Source organism: Melospiza melodia, chromosome 18 (genome assembly GCF_035770615.1).
Source record: "Melospiza melodia melodia isolate bMelMel2 chromosome 18, bMelMel2.pri, whole genome shotgun sequence".
NCBI classification, from domain to species: Eukaryota; Metazoa; Chordata; class Aves; order Passeriformes; family Passerellidae; genus Melospiza; species Melospiza melodia.
The window spans coordinates 9,661,267-9,684,374 of NC_086211.1; the positions used below are offsets into that span (position 1 = coordinate 9,661,267).

General features: G+C 40.9%; 1 protein-coding gene and 1 long non-coding RNA gene across 3 annotated transcripts in view; one reads left to right on the forward strand and one right to left on the reverse strand.

The window, feature by feature from the left end:
• The window catches only part of LOC134426259 (uncharacterized), a 20,546-nt gene extending 9,581 nt beyond the window's left edge, over positions 1-10,965 (reverse strand). Inside the window, exon 1 of the long non-coding RNA XR_010029957.1 lies at positions 10,754-10,965. This is a non-coding gene — a long non-coding RNA (uncharacterized LOC134426259). The remainder of the gene's footprint in view (positions 1-10,753) is intronic.
• Positions 10,966-11,221: 256 nt separating this feature from the next.
• Positions 11,222-23,108, forward strand: part of MRTFB (myocardin related transcription factor B) — a 66,926-nt gene continuing 55,039 nt past the window's right edge. For both annotated transcript variants that reach the window (XM_063171050.1, XM_063171052.1), the window contains exons 1-2: positions 11,222-11,273; positions 14,269-14,313. The gene's annotated coding sequence lies outside the window, so the exon portion shown is untranslated. The remainder of the gene's footprint in view (positions 11,274-14,268; positions 14,314-23,108) is intronic.

Here is a 23,108-nt window from a genome sequence, read left to right on the forward strand (position 1 = left end):
AAATTTCAGCACATAAAAACCATCTCCCAAGTGATCCAAAGCCCACGAGTTTTCCCAGTGAAATTGGCACAAGAAGCCTAAACTTGACAAGGCTGCATTTCAGCCCCCTAAAAATAGGCAGCATAATTCTAATCTGAGCTCTTTGCACAGAGCCCTGCAGTTCCATGAGGATACACAGTGGGACATGTGCATTGTCCCTCCCCTGAACATCCTGGGGTGAAGGGGATGTCCCAGCTGTGTCCCTCCTCTGAACATCCTGGGGTGAAGGGAATGTCCCAGCTGTGTCCCTCCTCTGAACATCCTGGGGTGAAGGGGATGTCCCAGCTGTGTCCCTCCTCTGAACATCCTGGGGTGAAGGGGATGTCCCAGCTGTGTCCCTCCTCTGAACATCCTGGGGTGAAGGGGATGTCCCAGCATTGTCCCTCCTCTGAACATCCTGGGGTGAAGGGAATGTCCCAGCTGTGCAGCTGCAGTGGAGATCTGTGAATCCTGTACTCATAGCACCATTTAGCACTGAATTAAGTAACATTTTACAGTTTCTTCATCACTTTTTTCTTGTGAAAATGTAAACTCTTGTGAATTTACTTTATTCTGAGATTTTCTATTCAACTTTTATCTTTCTTCTATTTTTCCTCTGGAATTTTCTGATTTATTTCTTTTTTACATCTTATCCTAACCATGACTGACTGTATTCTTGTCCTTTTGTTTCCCCTCAAATAACACTTTGCAAGACTGGCTGCATTGGAGCCTTGTCCAGTACTTATGATCAAGGGGATTACATAAAAAGAGTATTGTACTTTGCTTTCATTTTGGCCCCAGCCTTGAGGCGTGTCACATTTGGAAAGCTGACACCAGGGAAAAGAGAGCAGCAGGCTGGCAGTTCTTGCAACATTAAATTCTTGGATTTGCCTTACATTTCTTTTGAAACAGATTAAAAGCAGTCCAAATAACAGACACAATAAAATCATAATCAGTTGATTTTATAAATTTTTCCCACCCTGGAAAAATTTTGAAGTATTTTTTATAAGTCACAAAATTCTTGGAATCTCATTCATAGATAGCAAAAGTGGGAAATTTCCTTGTGGCATTTATATCCCACAACCATTTTTACATATTGCAGTACTACAATTGGCAAGTTCTCAGATCCTGCAAAAACTCTTATTCTATGCTTAAGCATTTACATTAGGGTGTGGGAGATCTGCAACAGCAAAAATATTAACTGCATGCCTTCTACTTTTGTCTAATTTTTCTTTATCCCCTTCTCTAACTCCTCCTATTGTCAAAATATGCTTTATTTCTGCATCATCTTAAATCTCTGAATGCTGAGTGTTAGGAAGAACTCCAGTCTATAAAATCAACATATATTTGTGTTAAGCTATCACAATTCTAACTTCTGGAGTCTCTGTAATGCTCTTGTTTCATTTGTTACAGAAGCATTTGGAAATCTATCAATCCATTTTCCCCACAGCCTACACAACGTCTTTCCAACACTGACAGCAAGGGGGGCAGACACTCCTAACAAAAGCTGGCCAGGATGGAAATGTTCAGGTCACCTGCAGCTGTAGCCCAACAGCAAAATCTAGAGACCCTTCAAGAAAAGTCCTGCCCATATTAAATATGAAAAAATACCTAAAATCTGAAGGTAGACACGTCCTGTGCAAATCTTGGTATACGAAACACTGCCTATACAGACAGTCCTTCAGAAAATGAAGATGTCTCAGACAAGCCTTGAACTGCAGCAATAAATCTGGTGTACTATAGTTCATATAACTATTAAAGTTGCCATTTTCTAAAATATTTGCATTATACTGCAAATAACATCACTAGCTGACAGAAACCATAACCAAGTTCTTCTTTTTCACTTTAATATTTACTTGACAGAAGGTCTGAATCACATACTAAGGTATCCAAGTTCTTTTCCACAAAGTACTATTGGTATTAAAATGAGATTTGGGGTTTTTGGTCAGCCCCACCAGCTCCTTAGGGATCTCTGACATATTTCTAGTGGCTTCAATAACTCTTGTGCTATTACCCAAGCAGGAATTTCAGCTGGGGTCCACCAGGAATGTCTGGGGCCATTCCCACCTTCAGCAGCTGCAGGGCACACCCAGAGTACCTGCAGGAGGGGACACGAGCCTCACATCTGCAGTGACCCTGAAACAGCCAGCTAAGGCCATCCCCCATTCTATATTTAAAACTGTTTGTTTAATTGGTGGAGTGCACCAAGAATAAATAATGAGCTAATTCTGAAGATCATTTCCAGAACAGTCAGCTCAGATTTTTTTTCTGCAAGTCAGAACTCTTGCCTCTCCTTTGTTTGGGTTTTCTGGATTTTGGTGTTTTTAGTGGTTTCATTATCTGAGGGTGAACAGCTTTATCTAAATGCAATTGTAGGAACAGTATGATATTTCAAGTATGAAGCATTCTGCAGATGAGTGAGGTTTTGCAGTGTTTTTTTACTGAATACAAAAATAGTTAAAAGTTCAAATTCTAAAAACTGGATCAAAGATTCTAACCAGATTGGAGATGAAGTTTCTTCCATTAACAAAAAAAAAAAAAAAAAACAACAAACTAAAACCAACCCAACAACAACAACAAAAAACCAGCAAACCAAAACAAAAGTCAGTTAAGGAATCCTGCCACCAGAGTTTTTCCAATGTATTGTACAGACCTTCTTTATCTTCCTTGATAACAGTTAAAAACAAGGAACTTAACTACAAATTTTATCCCAGAAAAGAATTTTAAAAGACTTAAACAGATATAGAAATTCCTTTTTCAAATTTTTCATTAACTTTTTAGCTGTGATGGGTTATAAAGGTTTGATAATAATTTTTTTAAAACCCTTCTCTTGTATTTTGCTTTGTTCTAATGCACCAGCAGCATCCACAGGTCTCTGTGTCTCAGGGAGAGCACAGGCAGGGAGATGAGGTACAAAGTAACATACAGAGGTCAGAGTGCAGTGAAATGACTGTCCAGTAACAGAATAGGCTTGCTCATGGGCTTGATGATTAATAATATTAATACAGCAATTAATGACTATGGACATAAGTGGGTCTCATTTAACTTGACTTACTGTGGTTGAAAGAATACAAGCTTTAGTCAAATACCAACCAGGCACTGTGAGAAGAATACTGCGTCTCTTTGCTAGGTTATAAAATAAAGAACTTGATTCTGTCATGCACTTGGTGTTGTATTCATTTTATCTCACAAACAGAGAGCCAAAAAAACTAAAGGCAAAGGGTTTACTGATAAAGCAAGTCCATGATGAAGTGTGAAATTGAAACTCACCACTGACTCATAGGTCAATTGAACCTTAAAACCTTAAAATCTCATTTCCATATGCATTTTTAGCTCTCATATGATGTTGTTTATTACCAGTTTCAGATGAAATCTTTATTTCTGTAGGAGTGTAGTGATACTCTGAGCAGCTTACACTGAAGTTTCTCTTGATTCCTAGCACTGATGCACCAATTCACTCTGTCACATGCAAAAACATTCTGCCAGCTCCAGTGTAGCTTTGGGACACCTATTCCAGGCATGAGCTCACCAAAAAGATGTCTAGAAGCCAGCTGAATCTTACCTTCTGGCTTGTGTCTAACTACCCTGTGAGACAGGAAAGCTGGGGATTAAGTGGTAGCATGGAGTCAAGAACCAAGAAGTTACTCTTTGCTGTTGGAGTTTTTCAGTTCAAATCCTTTATCTAAGAGTAGGTTTTAAATACTCAAGAATACTGAGAAATTCAAGCTGGCAGGCAGGACCCAGTTCAGACCTGGAAAATCTGGATTTCTGAGCAACTGTAATTAGCTTGACCCTTATTTTTAGGGTCACGCTGCTTAAACTGGCAGATATCAAAATAGGCTGAGGGCCAAATCAGTTATGATCTGGTTTTATTTATCCAAAAGTCTCATACGGACCTAATTTGCTATTTTGTGTTGAGAAATAATGAGTAAGTAGAAAGGATTATGAACACATGTTTGGCATAGAGAGGAAGAGAGAATGCAGCCATAACTTCAATTTGGGAATGTCTTACTTCATCATAAGCTTAAGTTTCAAAGCTGACACAGGGATTTTGGTACATAATGCCTCATTTTCAACTAATTTCATCTTAACTGAACACTGAAACCTGCAATTTGCAAGCTCAAATTAGCAGCTATATGGTGGTAGTTTTTTCCCAGGTTGTGTGTAGATACCAACTAGAGGATCAGGCATATGATCAAGTCTTTAAATGTGGTTTTATTAAGTAATAAGAATAATCAATATATGGTGACAGTTCTTACAAAACAGAACTTCTTCTAGTCTGCTGTGTTATCCCGAGTCAATATCTTGAATAATTCACCCTGAAGTTTTCTCAGCACTCTGTAGAGAAAACCAGTACCATTCCTGGAAAGTGCCTTGCTATTCAGCTAATTGAAAAAAAAACAAAACAAAACAAAAAAAAAACAAAAAAAAAAAAAAAAAAAAACCCCAAAAAAAAAAAAAAACCAAAAAAAAACCCCACCACAACAAAATAACAACAAAAAATGTAACTGCTCTAGGTAATTCCCATGCTACGTTGTGTCCAAACTGCATTTGAAAAGTTGAAGTTCCCCCAGGGAAAAGTAAAACCATCCCTGGTGGCATATATCTGTTAAATATGAATGCAAATCACTGCTTCCTTAATTATTTATGCAAATGAATCCTTCAGTTGGGTATGAGATGTTTATCCTTTAAGCCTACCAAGTTGATTAATGACTTGGTCAGCATAAGCCTTGGTTCACAGGGAAGGCATCTGCAGATAAATAAATCAAACACCACTTGCCAATTTATAATATTGTATTTATAGTTACACCCTGTGCATGCTGAATGATGGCAGTGGCACATGAATCAAATGGGTTCTTTACAGCTTCCCAAATGCCACAATCTGCCAATTTCATTAGCAATGCCATAAAATAATTTTTTTTCAATCTGGGAAATTTCCTAAGGAAATCAAACTTAGAAAAGAAAAGCTGCCCCATGCTCTTTGAAAGTATGAAAAAGACAGATGAAGTCAAACCACTGGAGAACAAGGTGTGAGAAGTTGCAGAGGAGGAGATGCACCAAGGGCTGCTGGTGAATGGCACACAGAGACAGATGTTGTGCTTAGTGAGACCATCCACAGACACTCCTCCGTCTGGGACTCCTCCCTTCCTTCCCTCCCAGCCACTCTGGCTCCCGCTCCCTGGGATCAGCAGGGATTGTGTCCAGCAGCAGCTCAGTGATGCAGAGAACTGGAGCAGCCTGAGCCAGAGCTCGGCATCCCCAGTGTCAGAGTGAGAAGGGGGGATGGCAAAGCTGGGTCACACGGCTGAGCCTTCTCACAGTCCTCATGCAAGGAGCAAGCACGACAGGGCATGAAAAGGATGGGACTCAAAAGGCAGAATGAACATGCATAACTAATTTTCAGGGACTGCAAGACAATGTGATCACCTTCAGATTTTCCCCATCTGTTGCTAAGCAGCATTCTTAAGTCACAAGCTTTGCCTTACAAAATGAACAGCAGTCTCCTCACATTTTGCTGGTTTTCCATTTTACACAGTTCTTTTGCCAAACTTGCATTTTAACTATATTTCAAAATGCTTTAAAACAAAGATGAGCACTAATCTAGCTGCAATCTTTGGGAAAAGGTTTCAGTTATTACCTGGGACTAGCAGTCCCCAAAAAGGAGTTAGAAAAGCCTCCATCTCACACATACCAAAGGAATTGCTTTCTGCCTCTCATCCCTGAGCTTCACATGAGAAATTGAACTTGCATCAGGGAAAAGGCAAGAGTATCACACATTTGGGGCTGTATATTCATTATCAGCCTCAATCTGTATAAACAAAATCTTAGAATTTTCCTGTGGTGGTAGTAAATTAATTGTATTTATTCATTTGATCTGTGCTAAGGACGTTGTTCCAATGATCAAACACCCATTCAATGCTCTGGGCATTCTGACAAAAATTAAAATTAAATCAAGGAGCTCTCTCTGTTAGAAATTCTCTCTCATTTAATTAGAAGTAAAGGGCTGGCTGCCAGTATTCCCAAAATAATACCAAATATGCCCACTGCAAACACCCTCTCCACAAATTTTTCACAGCAGAAATTTCAGAAGTCCTCATTCTTGAAGACCAAGAGAAGTAAGTGACAAAGAGTTCAGGATCTTTCAGCAACTGTGGGGAATTAATTCCTCACACTTCGATCCCATATGTCTGCAGTTTAAGTACTCTATACTGTTAGCACAGTTACACAAAATGAGCAATCATTTTAAAGTGCAAAATGACCAGCAGCTCCATTTCCAATATTCATGAAATGAACAAATCATAAAGCTGAATAGCATAGGTGATCCTGTGGAGTATGCTCAGCTCTCTAGAGCAGGTACCCTCAGCTCTCCAGAAAAACATTTCCCAAAGGGATAGCCCAGAAGTTTCCCAAGTCTCCTTGGCTAACTGCAGCAGCCTTTAGAGCCCCACAGCCAACAAATGCTTCTCACACAGCCCCTGGCGCAAACCCACACACACTGCTCTGGGACTTTGGTATCCTTCCAGATCCTCAGCACTGACCAAAGCACCAACTCGACCTGGTCACAGCCCTGGTTACAAACCCCAACTTGAAGTAGCTGCACTGTTCTGCCACTGATTAAGCCATCACAGGTTTGGCAATGAATATTGCTTACTGAAGAAGATTTTTGTTTCACATAAATTCAGATATAAACAGAATAGCTTTAATGTCCTGGGCATTTATATTCACATACTGCCCAGGAGTGGCTGGGGATCTCTACTTTGCATCTACACAAGGATATGTCCAAAGCCAAATTTGTTCCACTAGCTCCAGCTGACAGAGCATTCCTCACTCTTTTTGGTATATCTGTAGGAAAGAGATACAGAGAGTGGCTTTGGGTATTTTTTTTTCCTTTTTTTTCTTTCATCTCTTTTTGTCTCTACCAGGTGTTAAGTAAAAGGACAGGGAGCAGGTAACAAAACCTGCAGCCTAGGGGTAGGTAGATAGGTAGGCAGGCAGACTCCTGTTGCCAACTCAATCTCCTCCCTGCAAGCCTCCAATTTCTGCAAAACTGCAGGGCTGTGGCTGAGCCACGAAAGAACAGCAGTCTCTGGCATGGGTCCTGTTGCTTAAAGGAGCAGGCAAATGAGGAGAAAAGAGGCATGAGGAGGCTGCAGAGATGGAATACACACATATTCAAAGGTGAGCTTGCATCTACACGAGAGGAAAAACAGGCAGAAAGGTCTGATGCAGGCAAAATGGACTGATAGAGGGGATACAGGCACCCCACAGGGGAAAATAACAACAACAGCAATAACAAAGAAGTTATTAGGAGAATTAGAGGAAAGAAACTAATGGAAAGACCAAATAAAAATGAAAAAATAGAACTTAAATGCCATTAATAAATGTGCATTTCTTGTGACAGACTATTAAAGCTTCAGTGCAAGACTGATTTTACAGTTAGTATGAATAACCACCGTTTGGCAGTGTTAAAACCCAATGTAATAACAGCCAGTGGTGATCAGCTATATCATTTTCTCAGATGTAACCTGAAGTGTAATGCTGTTTTCTTTTATCAGAAGCCACTGATGACCTGCAGTGAGCTCCATTCAGCAGGGTCAGCAGGACCATAGCTGGCAATGGAAACCAAAACTGCAGGAAAGCTGCTCTCAGCCATCGAGTCCCTTCTGTAGAATCACTGGGTTCAGATGTTGGCAAATTTCTCCAGGGAATACCAAAAACATTATAGCAGAGATAAGGTCAGCCTGATGTTTCTGTAACATGGCTGTTTCAATATCATAATGATTTATAATGCTTATTTAACCGACTAGTTTAACTTGTAACCTGGTGAGAGGTTTTCATATTTTTTGTTTTGGTTTTAGCTATGATGTTGATAAATGCTGCCTTTTCCTCTTTCATTTCCTTGACAAATAAGAACTGGTCCTGTGGTTTACACTGAAAGTCCATTTAGTCCAGCATGTCCCCTTGAAGAGCAGCCACAACAGGATACTTCACAAAGACATTCCTGTCCTTTGATTTCTGTTGAACTCAAGGAGTTGTTCCCCCGTGAGAGAACCACCCGTTGTTAACTGTGCTGCCATTTTGTAACTGGAGTGTTAAAAGCTTTTACAAATGCAAATAACGCTGTATCAACAACTCATCCACTTCCCCCTCACTCACAGCCCTTTGGAGAAAGCTCTCCGGAGAAAGTAGTTATTTCTTCCTCGCATAACATGTTTTGTCAATCTTTTGATCTCAGGCCATTAAGGAATATATTGAAACATAATAATTACAAATTATATGACTCCAGGAGAAGCTGTAGTAGTTCTTGCCCTACTTTCAAAGTAGCTTGCTCAACTGCAAGCCAACTGCACTACTATTCTGTAATCTGCAAGTTAGGTGGCAAAATGGTGGTCTTTGCTCAATGAATTTCATCTCGAAATTTAATACCCCCATGGAATATGTAGTTGACACTAATACAGAATATATTATAGTATGCCTTAAATAATGAAGTCTCTATTAACAAATCTAACCACAGTGTTGACATCTCTAGAATAATCAATTCTTTATATAAAGCCTGTACTAGAATTGAAAAGCATAGGTTATTTCTGAATAATTTCTAAAAGATATTTGCATTGTTTCATTAAACAAACAATCCTTCCCTAAAATATGCAGCTTGCAATTGCATGATTAAATACATATTCACTATAAATCACAACAGATGTTTTTATTTGTGCCTCAATTGGAATATTAAAATGCTGATATTGTATCATTTATCTGCTTTTCATGTTCTGCATTTTCTAACAGCAGAACACTGGTCCATCCTTTCACTGCAGAGCATTGCATTGCTCTGCCAGCTTCAACCACTGTACAGTGCTTCTTATCCTTATCCTGCTATAAAAAGGGGAATCCAGCATCCATTGTTATTGTTGGAGGCATATGCCAAGGGCTCTTGTTGAACTATTCTGTAAGGAGAAGGAAGTGTTGTACATGTCCATGCCCAAGACAGGAAAGGTGGTGCTCAAAAGTCAAGAACAATTGTGTGCAGCTGGACAATTTCCAGGGAGGGATTTTATGGAAGAAATTGTTTATAAGTAGTTAATTGCCACTTTAAATGTGTCTTTTTCATTGACTCCTATTTCATAGAGCACAAATACCTTCAAGAAATGGGCACCATCTGTATTTTATGTCAAACCCTTTAACACACCTTTGTCTCAGACATTTTTTTCCAGGCTTTTCAAGTTCTATAGTATTTTTTAGCAAGGAATACTCCAAGAATGTTCTGCAATATGATCCATGTCTATTTCCTTGTAATCAATGAATGGGCAATGCCCTCTAATGCAGCCATTGGAATACCAGAATGATCTAGGCTGCATTGCAATATTAAAGAGATTTCCACCTATTGCACAATGCTCTTGTACATTGTTGTTTTTAGTTTGCTTCTGGAATTGGACAAAATCTGATTAGCTAACCATAATCTAGTGAAATATAAGAGAAATTTACACTGTTTTACAAAGCTTAACAAAAAAAAATAACCTTCCAATCCATCTAAAACAATTTGAGCAAGTAATTCTTTCAATGTCAAAGTATCCATCAGTAGTGAAGTGTATTGGAATGATGTCTTAAAATCATAAGGAATTATAACTGATTCTTTTTTTGTGCCTGTGGTATCACTGCTGAACAAGTGCACTGAAAAACTCTTTTGGAGCAGGGAACCATGTTTTGCTTGGTCAGCACATAGCATAAGCTCAATGCAGTCTCTTAGCAAGCTCCTGGACATCAGCAAATTGCAAATAATAAAAAAGCTGTATTAGACCATAGCACCAAGTGGCAGCTTAGTACTTAATTTGTGACCCAAAAAAAAAATACAACTCAAAAGCAGGGTTGCACAATACTGGGCCTGATGCAGTTTGTACTTACAGAACAGGACTGGCTCGGTATTAGTAAAAGTCAATTTGTTAGATATTTGCTGCGAGCACAGTGTTGCACAATATGTGCAATAAATTACTGCATGCATGCACGATCATATTCTGATCACAAAACAAATGCCTCTGTTCTCTATTGCACATTCTCAAGTGTAAATCATGAGGTTTCCAAAACTTCTTTGAAGAATTTTATCCTCGTGACTGGTTTGATGTTGAATCAAGTTCAGTCACCTCAGACACTGACAGCTAAGCCTGAAGGTGAAATACACGAGGTATGAGTCCCATCTTGTTTGTGAATGTTTGCACAGCCAACATTTGAAGCCATACCCAATCCATCGGCTTCGAATTTCAAATTTGTGTGACTGCAGCACCCTGAGAAGAGACGCTGGCACCCTCAGCTTCCGCCTGCCCAGGACAAAGCCCCGGGATCGGGTCGGTCCGGTCCGGGACAAAGCCCCGTGGTCGGGTCGGTCCGGCCCTCCCGCCAGGGCCCGGTGCCCCCAGGAAGCGGCCAAGGCACCGCTGTGAGGGACGGGGCGAATTGCCTGGGCCTGGGGAGAGATCACAGAGAACTTTTAAAAATACCTGCACCAGGAATAGTGTGGCCAGCAGGACCAGGGCAATGATTGTCCTGCACTGGTGAGGGCACACCTCGAGTGCTGCATCCAGTTCTGGACCCCTCAGTTCAGGAAGGCCCTTGAGGTGTTGGTGTGTGTCCAGAGAAAGGCAACAGTTTGGGAAGGGTCTGAAGCACAACTCCTATGAGGAGCTGATGAGGGGGCTCAGCCTGGAGAAAAATAGGCTCAGGGGGGACCTTATTGCTCTATAAGTACCTGAAAGGTTGGAGGGATAGGGGTCCAACTCTTCTCCAAGGCAACCAGCGACAGGACACGAGTACACCGTCTTAAACTACACCAGTGGAGGCTTAGGTGGGACGCATGAGAAATTTCTTTCCAAAAAGGGTGATTAGACATTGGAATAGGCTGCCCAGGGAGGTGGTGGAGTCACCGTCCCTGGAGGCGTTTAAGGACAGGCTGGACGTGGCCCTTAGTGCCACGGTCTGGTTGACACGGTGGTGCTCGGTCATAGGTTAGCCTCGATGATCTCAGAGTTCGTGTCCACCCTCAACGGCTCGGTAACTCCGCACCGGAGGCACCCGGGACCGGCGCCCCCCAGCCCGGCTCTCTGAGGGCGCGAGTGCCCGGATGTGCCGCCCCGCCTCCCGCACGTGCGCGGCGCCAGCGCGCGCGGCTCCCCCGCCCCCGCCCGCGGGCCAACCGCCGGGGCGCGCGCCCGGGGAGGGCGGTCCCGGGCGCAGAGCTCGCGAGAGGAACATGGCCGCGGCGGGCCGGGGTGAGCGGGCAGTGCGGGCGGGGGGCGCGGGGCGCGCGCGGCCGGGCGCTGCCTCACCGGGTCCGCGCCGCGCGGGGCGGCCGCGCTGCCGCGCGCTGGAACCGGGCCGGGCCGGGCCGCTGGGCGACAGCGGCATCGCCGGCAGCCATCGCCGCCCGGCCCCGGGGTGGGCTGCGCGCCGCCCCGCCCGCAGAGCCTTCCGAAGGAGGTTGCGGGGGGCGGGAGTGCCGAGATCGGCGGCCGCCCCCTCTCTGCCGGAGGCGGGCAGGGTCCCCGCCGGGCCGCAGCCGGGCGCACGGTGGGGCGGCCCCCCAGCCCCGCCGGGCCTCTCCGGGCCCCGAGCAGGTGGAGGTGCCGGTGTCCGCACCGCGCCCTGGGACGGCTCGCCCCGGCCCGGCCGTGGTGGATGTGCCCTGTGTTGTTCTTTGCTAGGGAGGAACACTCGCTCCCGGGGGCGGCGCGGGGCTGCGGGCTGCAGGGCGGCGCTGCGGGCCCGGCCCGAGCCCTGCGGGCGTTGAGATGGGAGCGCCTCGCCCGGGGGAGAGCGGAGCCCTCCGTGTCCCCGATCGTGGAGCTGCAGCGGAGGTCACTGGCTGTGGGGAGAGCCGCGACCCTTAGAGCAGGGGCTGGTAACGAGTTCGGCTCGTTTTCTGCGGCATGCCTGGATTTAGACGGCACTCGGTCAATCCATTTTAGCGTGGAATAGGTTGCCCAGGCAGGTGGTGGAGTCACCATCCGTACGGCGTTTCAAAGACGATGTGGCGCTGGGTGATGTGCTTTAGGGGTTTCAGTGGCAGTGCTGCTTCGGTGGTTGGACAGGGCGATATAAAAGGTCTCTTCCCAGCCTGATGATTCCATGATTCCAGAATGAGCGCTGTTAACAAGTGTATGTATCCCCAGCACCTGCATGCACAGAGCCCTTGGCTGGCACTCGCGGCTGTGACATTCTTGGGGACGCGGGCAGCCAGGTGCAGAGCTGTGCTGCCGTGCCGTGCCTTTTCTGCCAGCACATACATTTGCCTTTGTTCCATTTACGTGGGTTTTGTCTTGGTGTGCAAGTGTGCAGTGCAGAAAACTGCTGTTAGTCAGTCTCGGTGCAGTCAAGAGATACCAGGACTTCTGCCTGCTGCAGGCAATTGGCTGAAATAACGACTACAGGATTTAAAGTGAAAAAATCCTGTTTGTTTAGCTGTAAAGTAAATATCAGGAAAATTATCTTTTTATGAATGTTTCAAAAACACCTCCATAAAGTCTAGTGTGTCAATATGTCTAAAATAGTTAAAGCTTAAACATCACTCACCTTTTAAGAAAAAAAGCCAAGATTTCACTGTCCTGTGAGTACAGTATGATCTGAAGTTCTTCTTTATGCAAAGGTGTTCACATTTCTTCCTCATGCTACATCTTTTCCTTTATGAGAAAAAATGCCCAGGTTTTGAATTAATTGAGATTTTAAAGCTTTCAACAAAGGCACAGCTGGAATTTCATAAAATTCTTCTCTTAATGTGTGACATTTTATCTTGTCCCTTTCTAAAGTTTTCTGTCCTGTGTTATTGCTTAGGGCAGATGTGACTTTGTGGTCTAACTTGCATTTAAAACTTGACTAGATTGCTGCCTGGTGATGACACCAGCAAATAAAAACACCTGGAAGCTGAACATCCTTAGTACATTGTTGGGAGTACGGAATATCTTTCAGGATTTGGCAGTATTTGGAGATGTGTAGAAATCTGAACTTAAAGATGCAAATGAGTTTTTAGAAGCAGTCATACAATAACATTGAAATCACCTTTATATTTACCTTTTGTTTGTCAGATTCTGTTGAGTTATAAGGTAGTATCAAACAGCTTTAATAGTGAGGGTTAATACATAGATATTCAAACAAATTTAGTGATTTATATGCATAAAATACTTTAAAAATATTGGATAGGGAATATGCTTAGTTGAGGTTTGGGGTTTTTTAAACAGCGTTTAGATTACTGATGAAATGATGATTGGAAGGAAGAGGGAATATATTTTATCATAGGCCGTTTATTTTTGTGGGCCTTTTTGGCTCTTTTTGGCATTTCCGTCTTGTAACCTCTTCCTCTTGTGTGTTTTGCTTTGGTTTTTTACATGTGCAGCTTTTAACCTCTGTCACTGACATGTACAGAAACCATAACATCAGCTTCAGCCTTTAAAAGAATTAAAAGTAGTCTGATAGGATTCATCTCTGGGATCAAAAGTAAAATTGTGTGGCTGAGCAGTGTCAGGGACGTTCTAAGTCTGATACCTGTGGGTTCAAAGCCAAAGCTGGCAAACTCCATCAGTGTTACTGTATGAAACAGCATTTAATAAATGCCAGATTTAAAAGAACCGATTTTAAACTTTTCTAAATACAGTGAGCAGTAGGTTTCTATTGACTTAATCATATGTGCCTGTATATGTATATATGTACACACACAGTCTAAAGTATTCCAATAAATGAAATGTTGATGTTGGAACAGGTCCATTTGACATAGCAGAATGGCAAAATGTGGATGGGAACAGTTTCCTCTTTTTGTAAACATTCCATTGTATTGGAATCTATAGAAAACTAAAATGCATTTCTGTGGTATAATTGGCACTTGCAGGTGTGAAGACTTGAAGGAACTAGGGCTGAGTTTGTGTGCTGCAGTTGAGCTAAAAGGAGCAGATGATGCACCTCTGGTACTGCTGTTCTTGCCAGAGGTAATTGGAAAGACAAATATCATCTTAGAATTTGAGCAGGAGTATGAAAGGTGCTAAAAGATGCACATGAAGTATTTTAAAATCACTTTACTCTCAGGATTTTAACCTAATAACACACTCTTACATCTGAAAACTGCAGAAGCTGAGAAAGCTGAACTAGTATTCTTAAAACTTTAATTTAAGTTTTTATTTAATTTAGTTTAAATAGAACAAAATATGTAACTTTAAAAATAACGAATCCTTGACACATCTTTGTGATTTTTGTTTTTCCTTTTTACTTTCCAACAACCAGGAATGTGCTGAAACAGACACTCTACAAGGGTGCTAGAGATACAAGGTAAGTGCTGTATCTTAAAAATTTTAAACTTTTTAAATAAGTTTTTTTTTAATAAAGCTCTTACGCTATTTTTTTAGTGAGCAGTGTATTCCTTTAAGTTGTGCTTAAGGTTTTATAATCCTGTTAAAATGGAAGGTTTTCCAGGAGATCTGTTCCTATACAAACAGAAATTTGGTTATATGTAGTACTTGTATTACATAAACTGAAGAGCAAGTTATTGTGATTTTATGCTTTGGCCTTTGATGTGAGTGGGTTTTAATCACCTCTTAAGAGTATGACTTAACTACTCGTATGTTGATTAAACAATATTTTCTCTTTTTAAAGGGCTGTCATGCTTGCAAGCCTTCATAGATGTTAGCTGTTTTCCACATGTGAGTGGTTTTGGCCTGTAGAACATTTTGTTTACTTTTAACAGTTTTTCTGCAGTGACTCAGGCTTGTACCAGCACAGCACCTCCAGAGGGACTCCAGATTCTGTGTGGTTTGGTTAAATCAATCCAGTTATAGATGAGGAAAATTCTCTCTCAAAGGGAGTCACCAAGGGTGTTTGCCTTTGCTGATAGTGCTGTTTCAGGAGGTGTTAACAAGGGAAGTCAAGCAGCTCAGTAAAACAAGGAACTTGGGTTATATTGACTAAACATTCTCAGTTCTGGAACTGTGTGCTTCTGGAGTTTGGCTGATCCCTAAATGGTGAAAATTCTGATCCTGCCCTTCCCTCCTCATCTTCAGTGTGGGAAAAAGAGGGTGGGACAGGTTGCCTGATTTTCAGGATAACCAAGACTTAAAGCCTCTTGATAGTTTCCACTGAGGCCTCCTAGATGAACCAGAGCATTGGTTCCACCTCTACAGAAAATGCAGACACTGCACACGAGTGTCATGGCTAGGAGCTGCTGCAGAGACTGGAAGAACACGATGTGCAGAACTGGATATACACAGAAGGGGGATGTATTTGTACATTGATGTGTTCCAACAAACCCCAGAACTGTGGTAGGCAAAAAAGCCCAACTAGAAACACTTAAAGCCAGGGGAGCTTCCCCTAACCTGAAGGCAAGGTGTGTGTAGGGCTGTGTGCAGGCTCCATGAAGAGCAGGTTTGATTACACTTGGCAAACCAGTTCACTTTGTGATCTCCTTTAGTGAATCTACAACCTTTGGTTCTTACTGTGAATAAATCTGCTGCTTTTTTAGCTGCGTGTCAAAAAAACAAAGATGAACCACTGAAATTAAGACTATTTGCACTTGACAGCAATGAATGTTTGATGGTTGCTTCTTCAGATGAAGAAATGCTTCTTTTTCCATGCTGTGCTGTATTCCTAGCATTGTTTTGAAACATTTTTAGCACCTGAAGTTCAAGAGCCAGAATTGCCCAGTGTTAGTTACAGGATACAACTTTTTTCAAACTTTCCTTCTGTGGCAAAGATTGATGTCTACCACAAAAATCTGCCATATCCTGAAACTCCAAAGCAAATGCACATTACAGAATTTATTGAAGTGTTCAGATTACTGTTATTAAATCCAGATGTTAATGTAACAGTTTTGCACTTGGGCAATAAACTGGATCTCTCTGATTGTTGACTCAGTAGAGAGTATTTTAAGATTTCATATTTGGTACTTGGCTTAAGCATTAATTAAATGTTGGAGAAGGGGCTTTTACTTGGGCATGGTGCCAAAAGCAACAAAGTGAGAGAGAAGTCCTGGTTACACTCAGTTTTGATCTTTACACCAACTAGTGAAACACAAATTAACAAAACAAAAAATAAAGACAAAAAGGACACCCACTGGTTTTCTATCCTTCTGAGTGAATTTATGACATAGGTGGTCCTAGTTACCTACCTGAGAAGGACATGCAGTTGTGTTCATGTTTCCACATGTGTCTAATAAGCCTGCTGGAAGGCTAGGGAACAGTTGCTGAAAACTTGTTTACAAATTCTAGAGACATTAAAATTAGAATCTTAGTCATTCTTTAAATGTAAAAGACGTAGCTCATAAAAATTCATCAGAGACACTCATTTAAATGAGTTCAAATTGTTAGTGTATTAAGTTATTTCAGGAGTTTTTGAATGGACTAATAAATCACTCTGAACTATTTTTGAGTGTGTTTTTTCATTATATATCACTTGGTACACTATTTATTTTAGGATTTAATCTTTAAAAATAAAATTTTAAACATATTTTTCCATGGAAAGTACAACTAAGACAGGTACCAAAAAAGAAAAGCCTTAATGTTTGGCTAATGTTTTTCAGTATGTAATTTGTACTCTTTGCACAGTTATACTCTTTATAAGTATACTTAGTATATTTATAAGGTTTTTGTTAAAGACTTGTAACCTGTATGAGTTAGGAATGTAGAGAAACAACTGGAAACTTCACCATTTTCTACTTAATGTTTTCAACATTAATTTCATTTGCAGTGTCTGGACTGCAGAAGGTTTTTAATACCCACTTTATGAGGGTAGAGCTCACTTATGGTCTTTCTATTAAATAATTAAAGAGAAGTTACTGCTTCTTGTTTTGCAGTCTTTATTATTTCTGAATTTGTATGGGTTAATTACAGTAAAGCTTCTTTATGTTAATGTCAAATAATACAGCAGCACTCAAATACAAAGTACTGAGCAAATACTGTCAGTTTTTGCAAAATATGAACTGTCTCTATGGTTATGGAAAGTATAAGTATTCCTGTGTGAATCAAGCCCTAAATAATTCTCTCTATATCTTTCGACAGTTTTAACCAACTTTCTTTGCTTCTGTGAATAACTGAGTGTATTTTGTGATTTCTTCTGGAATCAGATCCTCCCTCCTCTGCCAGATGTTCCACCCTTCCCCTGTTCTGCCAGTTAAACCATTTGATGACTCTTTTACCAGGTCCTGCATCAGAAGCCTAATTTAAAAAACTTGTTGTGCAAAATTGGTAAAAGAGAAAAGTGGAATCTCTTGGAAGGGGTGAAATGCAGGTGGTGAGAACCTGCTGTGGCCCATAGTTCATCCTGGCTGTGCTGGGAAGGCTGTGGGCAGGAGCACAGGTGGAATGTGGAGCCAGCCCAGCCCCCAGTGTGACCTGGGGATGGGTAAAACACTGGGACTGCTCCCTGTGCTGCAGGGAAAACCACACTCCAGAGAGCCTTGGGCACTGCTCTGCACCAGCTGCTCTCCAATTCCTGGGGCAGCTGGGGCCTCAGGGTGGTGCAGGAGAGAATTCCAGGGTGTCTCCCAGCTGCCTGTGGGTTCTTGGCATAGGTGGGAGACTTTGGAAAGCCTAAGCCAAGCCTTGTGCTGGCTGCCTGAGGAACATGGTCAAGAAAAGGTTCTCAAGGAAGGATGGTATACAGAGCATTTTTGATGGGTAAAACTGAGTTCAGGTGATTTAGTGATAGATGGAGGATAGAAGAAAATAGAGAATACAGGACTAGAAATCAGGAAAGTGGGTATTGAAGTAATCTGGGGAAAAAATAACTATTGTCTGACACTAGAAAAAGAACAATGAAAATAAACCAAGGGAAAAAACTCCTTGGCTACAGTATTTATATCTGATACCAGATTACATTTAACAAATATCTTGTATTTTCCAACAGAGTTTCTAATAAAGCTTTGTAGCATCTTTTTAAAATATTTTGAGCACTGCTCAAACTACAAGAACTACACAAAGTAAATGTGTGACAGCTGCTAAGTGCAGAAATTTGTAATCTACTGTAAACAATTTTATGTTACCATCTATTTCTTACTTAGTTTTAAACAAGCAGCTTTGTATGGAATGAAATATTGGAACACAATAGTTTAACAGATAAGACTTCTTTAAAACTGGCCTTAGGCAACATGAACTCTCCTGACCCAGAGTTTCTGCCCTATTAGTCCTTAGCTACTTTCAGTAGGGAAGATGGAATTCAAGTTCATTTTAGCTTTGGAGATCGTGAGAAATTGGTTCTTCAAATACTGAGGGCATGGACTGTGGATTATAGCATTAAACTGTTTGGAACATCAGAGTTTTCAGGCACCATACTAATAACATACTTTTTCTGATTATTTTAGAATATGGGTGTTGATCTGGAGATTAGACTTCATCAGTTATGATCTTGGATCTGTATTTATAAAGAAGCAATAAGTTATATTCCTTCCTGTGGTCCCACCCTGTTCCTTGTTAGAAGAAATATGTTTGATTTGAAAAGTAAAAATTTGGCTTCTGTTAAGTGAAGAGTGTAATTTTGTCTTTATCAAATAACTTGTTATGCTGTTAGTCATAATACTTTGTGTGTGGTATATTTTCTTGCTTGATTTCCAGTGTTTAGGAGTGTCAGGGCTGGGATTTTGTTGTTTGTTGTGGGATTTTTCTTCCTGGAAGTCTGCTTAACTGTATGGAATTCAGCATTCTTCCAGTCTACATCCTTATTGTTTCTATTAAAAAAACCCCTGACTTTAATTCTTAGGAAGATGCTGTAAGGTGTAAATCTAGTAGAAGTGATACAATTGCATTCAGATTGTGACCTTTTGTCATTGCTGTATAAAAATGAGGCCATGTAACACAATGTGGGATTAGAAGTAAGAAACAGGAAAGAATATTGTAGGTGAACTCTTAAGCACTTGGTGTTAATCAGGTAAAGAATGTGCAGTAAATTGCTGCTTGAGACGTACCGCAAGTTGATTGATATATTTTTTAAATTAAACATGAATGTGTCACCTTCTAAGTTTTCCTTTTGTCCATTAGCAGATTAAATACTAAAAGTTTCATTTTCAGAAGTTGGGAGCAACAAGTTGACTGGTTTCCATGGGAGCTAATTCAGGTTACTGTTTGCATTGTTAATACCTCAAAGTAGCTGTGTTGGTCCAGTCAATATGCAGCAAAAGGTTTGTGTGAGAGAGATTTTCTTAGCTTTCCTAAACTTGTGTGTAGAGACTGCTTAATTGAGGACCTTCTGCACATGTCACTGAATTTCAGCTCAGACATAATGATTCTGATTTTTGCAAGATCCCCTAAATTGAAGTTGCTTGTAATCTCTTAATTATGCTTACATTATTTTGAATAAAAGTCTAGGTAGCACTTAGTTTCTTGCTGAATGTAAATAGTATGTTAAATTCTGTCCAATAGAAATTGATTGCATTCTTAAAGACAAATTTAACTCCGAGTATTACAATAATAAAATAATTACAATAATTAATAAAGACAAATTTCAATAATAAAACTTTGTTAATCTTTGTAAAGTGTGTAGATATAAAAATATGCAAACATAGATTTTTCAAGGAATCTCATCTACTAGAAATGATTGTCCCACTTCTGATCTGAGGTAGAAAGCAGCACATTCAATGGGAGGCAGTCCTGCAGTTCCTTCCTCTTTGGTTTGAATCCTTGTGCTTTCCTTGCTTTGTTCAATTCAAGGGCTTGGTTTGCAGGCAGTAAAATAAACAGAGCAGCACCTGCAGCTTAGTCATAAATGGGAACATCTCACAGTATCCAAGCAAACAAATGAAATCATGGAGTCATCTAACCTTTCCTGAATTGCCTTAAGAGCTTTACCCACATTCATTTTTAAGAAGGACCTCTATTTTGGTTATCAGAGGTCTCTGAACACACAGGGAAAGATCATGATCCGATTCATTGATAAAAGTTATCAAGTATTGTCTGAGCTACCAAGTGCCTTTATTATACAAAAACAAGCACTTGGGTTTTGATTTTTTTCCCATGTTGGCAACTTCAATTACATAAATAGATTCTTCTGGCTACACTTTGTGTTTGCTGGCCACAGAAAATCATGGAGCACATGGGACCTTACTAACTGCTTTCACAAAGTTCTGTCATAGACCAGTAGAACTGAACTTGCTTCTGATCAGGTTAATCTGAGTTGATGGCACAATTACTCAAATACTCCTGCAAAGCACTTCATATTAAAACTCAAATTAATAACTTCGGGATTTTTGCTAATTGGTATTCAAATAAGTGGCTTTGGAAGTCATATGTCACAATGTTTCATTGGAAAAAAAATATTATTTAAATATGTAGATATTTATGAAGGTGAGAAACTAGGAGAATCATTTGTTTGCACACCACACTAATGCAGATAGCTGTTGTTTGGTTGGTTTCTTTGTTTCTTTGCCCTGCTAAATTTAGGTATAAAACTGACCCTGTGTTGCTTTGTAAACTCAGCCTGAATGTATTTGTTGCCAGTGTTAATGTCAGCTTCTTAAACTAGAGAATTAAAGCAAATTTAGAATATTGGCAATCAACATCATCTTCACAGACTGAAAAATAGGAATGTCATATTTAGATTTTTCTGACCATTTGCATACAACTTATTTCCTTATAGAGTAACATGTAAACAACACACTACTTCATGTTTTGCCTATCTAGTTTTAAGTCTTTTTATGAAGCTCTTTATTTTAATAGAACTAGTGAGGATATGTGCTATGACAGCTTTGTATTTATTTAATCAAGTGGAACCAGCTGAACCACTTAATGTTGCCTTAAGAGGAGCATTTTTTATTAAGAATATCCACAGAAAATATGAGATTAAATCAAATTATGTCTGTTCATATGGTGATTAAAAGTAAAAAGTCGTTGAGGACTATGCCTGAAGTCCTTCACTTAAAACAAGTTATGGGTCAATGTCTTCTACACTTCAGGTATTGTGGCCAGCATTCTGCTTGCTGCTAAGTGCTCTTAGGGAAGATGGATTTAGTTGTAGAATAAATAAATCATTGTCTTCTCTTGATTCAGAGTTTTCAGCATAAATCTTTATGAACTCTGCTGCAAACACTGCAAGTTAACACAGCACAGGTTCTGTTTATGAAGTATTGTGTCAGTGGAAGGTGAGTTGAAGGCTGTCCTGGGTTACCAGGGTGGGTTAATGGATGTTTGCTTCCATGCCAGTCTTAAACAGCTCTCCAGAGATGAGCATCTCTCATGCAGGGTGGAATTGCAGAGCAGTTCAGACTTCTCCCTAAAAATGGAGCTTGTTGACTGGGTGGTACCTTTAAGAAGCAGCTAATGTTAGACTTTACTTTTTCTTTGGTCCCTCAGACCAATTTATTGGTTTTGGTGCACACTGCAGAGTTTCTCAACTGTTTCTTAAAGGAAGATGACAGAGTTGAACAGTTTTATATAATCAGTAAACAATTTAAACATCACTTCTGTCTGAAGGTATGGGTTCTGTTTCAGTGATGACTGTTGTGCATATTGAACCTTTGCTATATTAAGTTCTATTATTATCATTTTAAAGCCCTTGAAATGTGAATACAGAAGATAGTTGTAATATTTACAATTACTTTAAGCATTTGTATGAAACCTTAAAGTATTTAAACACTAAGCTTCACAACATTGCTATGAGGTAGATTCTTCCCAGTGAAGGCTGATGTGTAGCCCAGATTTCACGAACTCTTGTTTGAACAGGTTAGTTTGAGCAGGCAGTAATGTGAGAAAAGAATAGATAAATCATCTCTATGGCCCTGCACAGCGACAGGGTAGGCTTTAGTTTCCCCACACTTTAATGGAGCTGTGGGAGGCTGCCTTTATTCCTCACAGCCCCACACTGCAGGGTAATTCATTTGCACTCAGCAGGGCTCAGCTCCCATTACCAATTACTGTGATTTTTTTTCCTGCCTGGAGGTAGCAGTGGAGGGAATGAATGTATCATCAAGGATTCTCCTGACTCATCCCCAGCCTCTGTCCAGGTACAAGTAATTCTCTATACATTACCTCATGGACCATGTGCATTTGCCACTGTAGCTTATTCATTTTTCATTTTTGGATCAGTCCGAAGACTTAAGATTTAAAGACTTCCTCTGAAGAATTAGTAAAGAGAATCTCAATGTAGCATTGTCATCAAAATATGCAGAAGTGTTAAATGAGTTTCTGGAGGTCTTTTGGTGTCTGTTCAGTGGTATTAATTTAGCTAGAGCACACAGTTACAAAAATTTAATCTCAGTTATTTAATAAAAGTGGATATTTTTCTGCAGTATCAACCAGTCCAGGAGGACTCTGCTCCTGGAAGAAACACATTATTCCAGGTACTGGAACAGTGAGAAGCGTGACAGGACCTCAGTTTTGTCAGATACTTCTGCACACTGTTTTTTAAAGAAATGAATAGTAATAGTGAGTTTTTCATAATGCATAATCCAAGGTGATTACTCATGGTTAGTCAGCTGCTATTTCTCATCTTTTTCTGCTTTTGTATAATTACCTTCATAAAAATAGCTGTATGATTGGAATCCTTATTGCCCTGTATTTGACCACAAAACTTAATTAATTAGTTTTATCGACATTGTGTTTAACTGTGAGATTGCAGTTTCTCTTTCAATCTGGTGATTAAATGTCAGTTTCCATGTCCAAGTTCCCGTGCTGCAGTAAGGGGGTGTGTGTAGGAAGGCGTCAGCCCAGCAGAGGTGAGGCTGTGCTGTCCCATCAGGGTTTGTGCCCCCACAGCCCTTGCTGTGTTTCTGACTCCAGCAGCCGCTGGGGCTGAGGAGTGTCACCCTCTGGAGCACAGCCCCTCTTTGGGGTTGCTCCAGGAGCTGATGGAGATGGAGACTGCAGCCAAGGCATGATTTGTTTGTGTAATTCTCTTTACCCCTGGCTGATAGGCAGCATGCCCAGAGGAGCCATCCTTTAAAAGCCTGTGTCCCTTCCTGTCCTTGCAGTAGTGTTCCATGCCCAGGGCTCCTCTCCGGGAAGTGACTCCTGGAGCTCCCAATTCCCGCCCTCCTCAGTGAGCTCAGTGTTCCCGACTGCTTTGTTTATGTTCAGGCCTGATGTGTGCTGATCCTTGGAAGAAAGGAGACACTGAGCATTCCAAGGCTCTGACCACTGGACTGGACT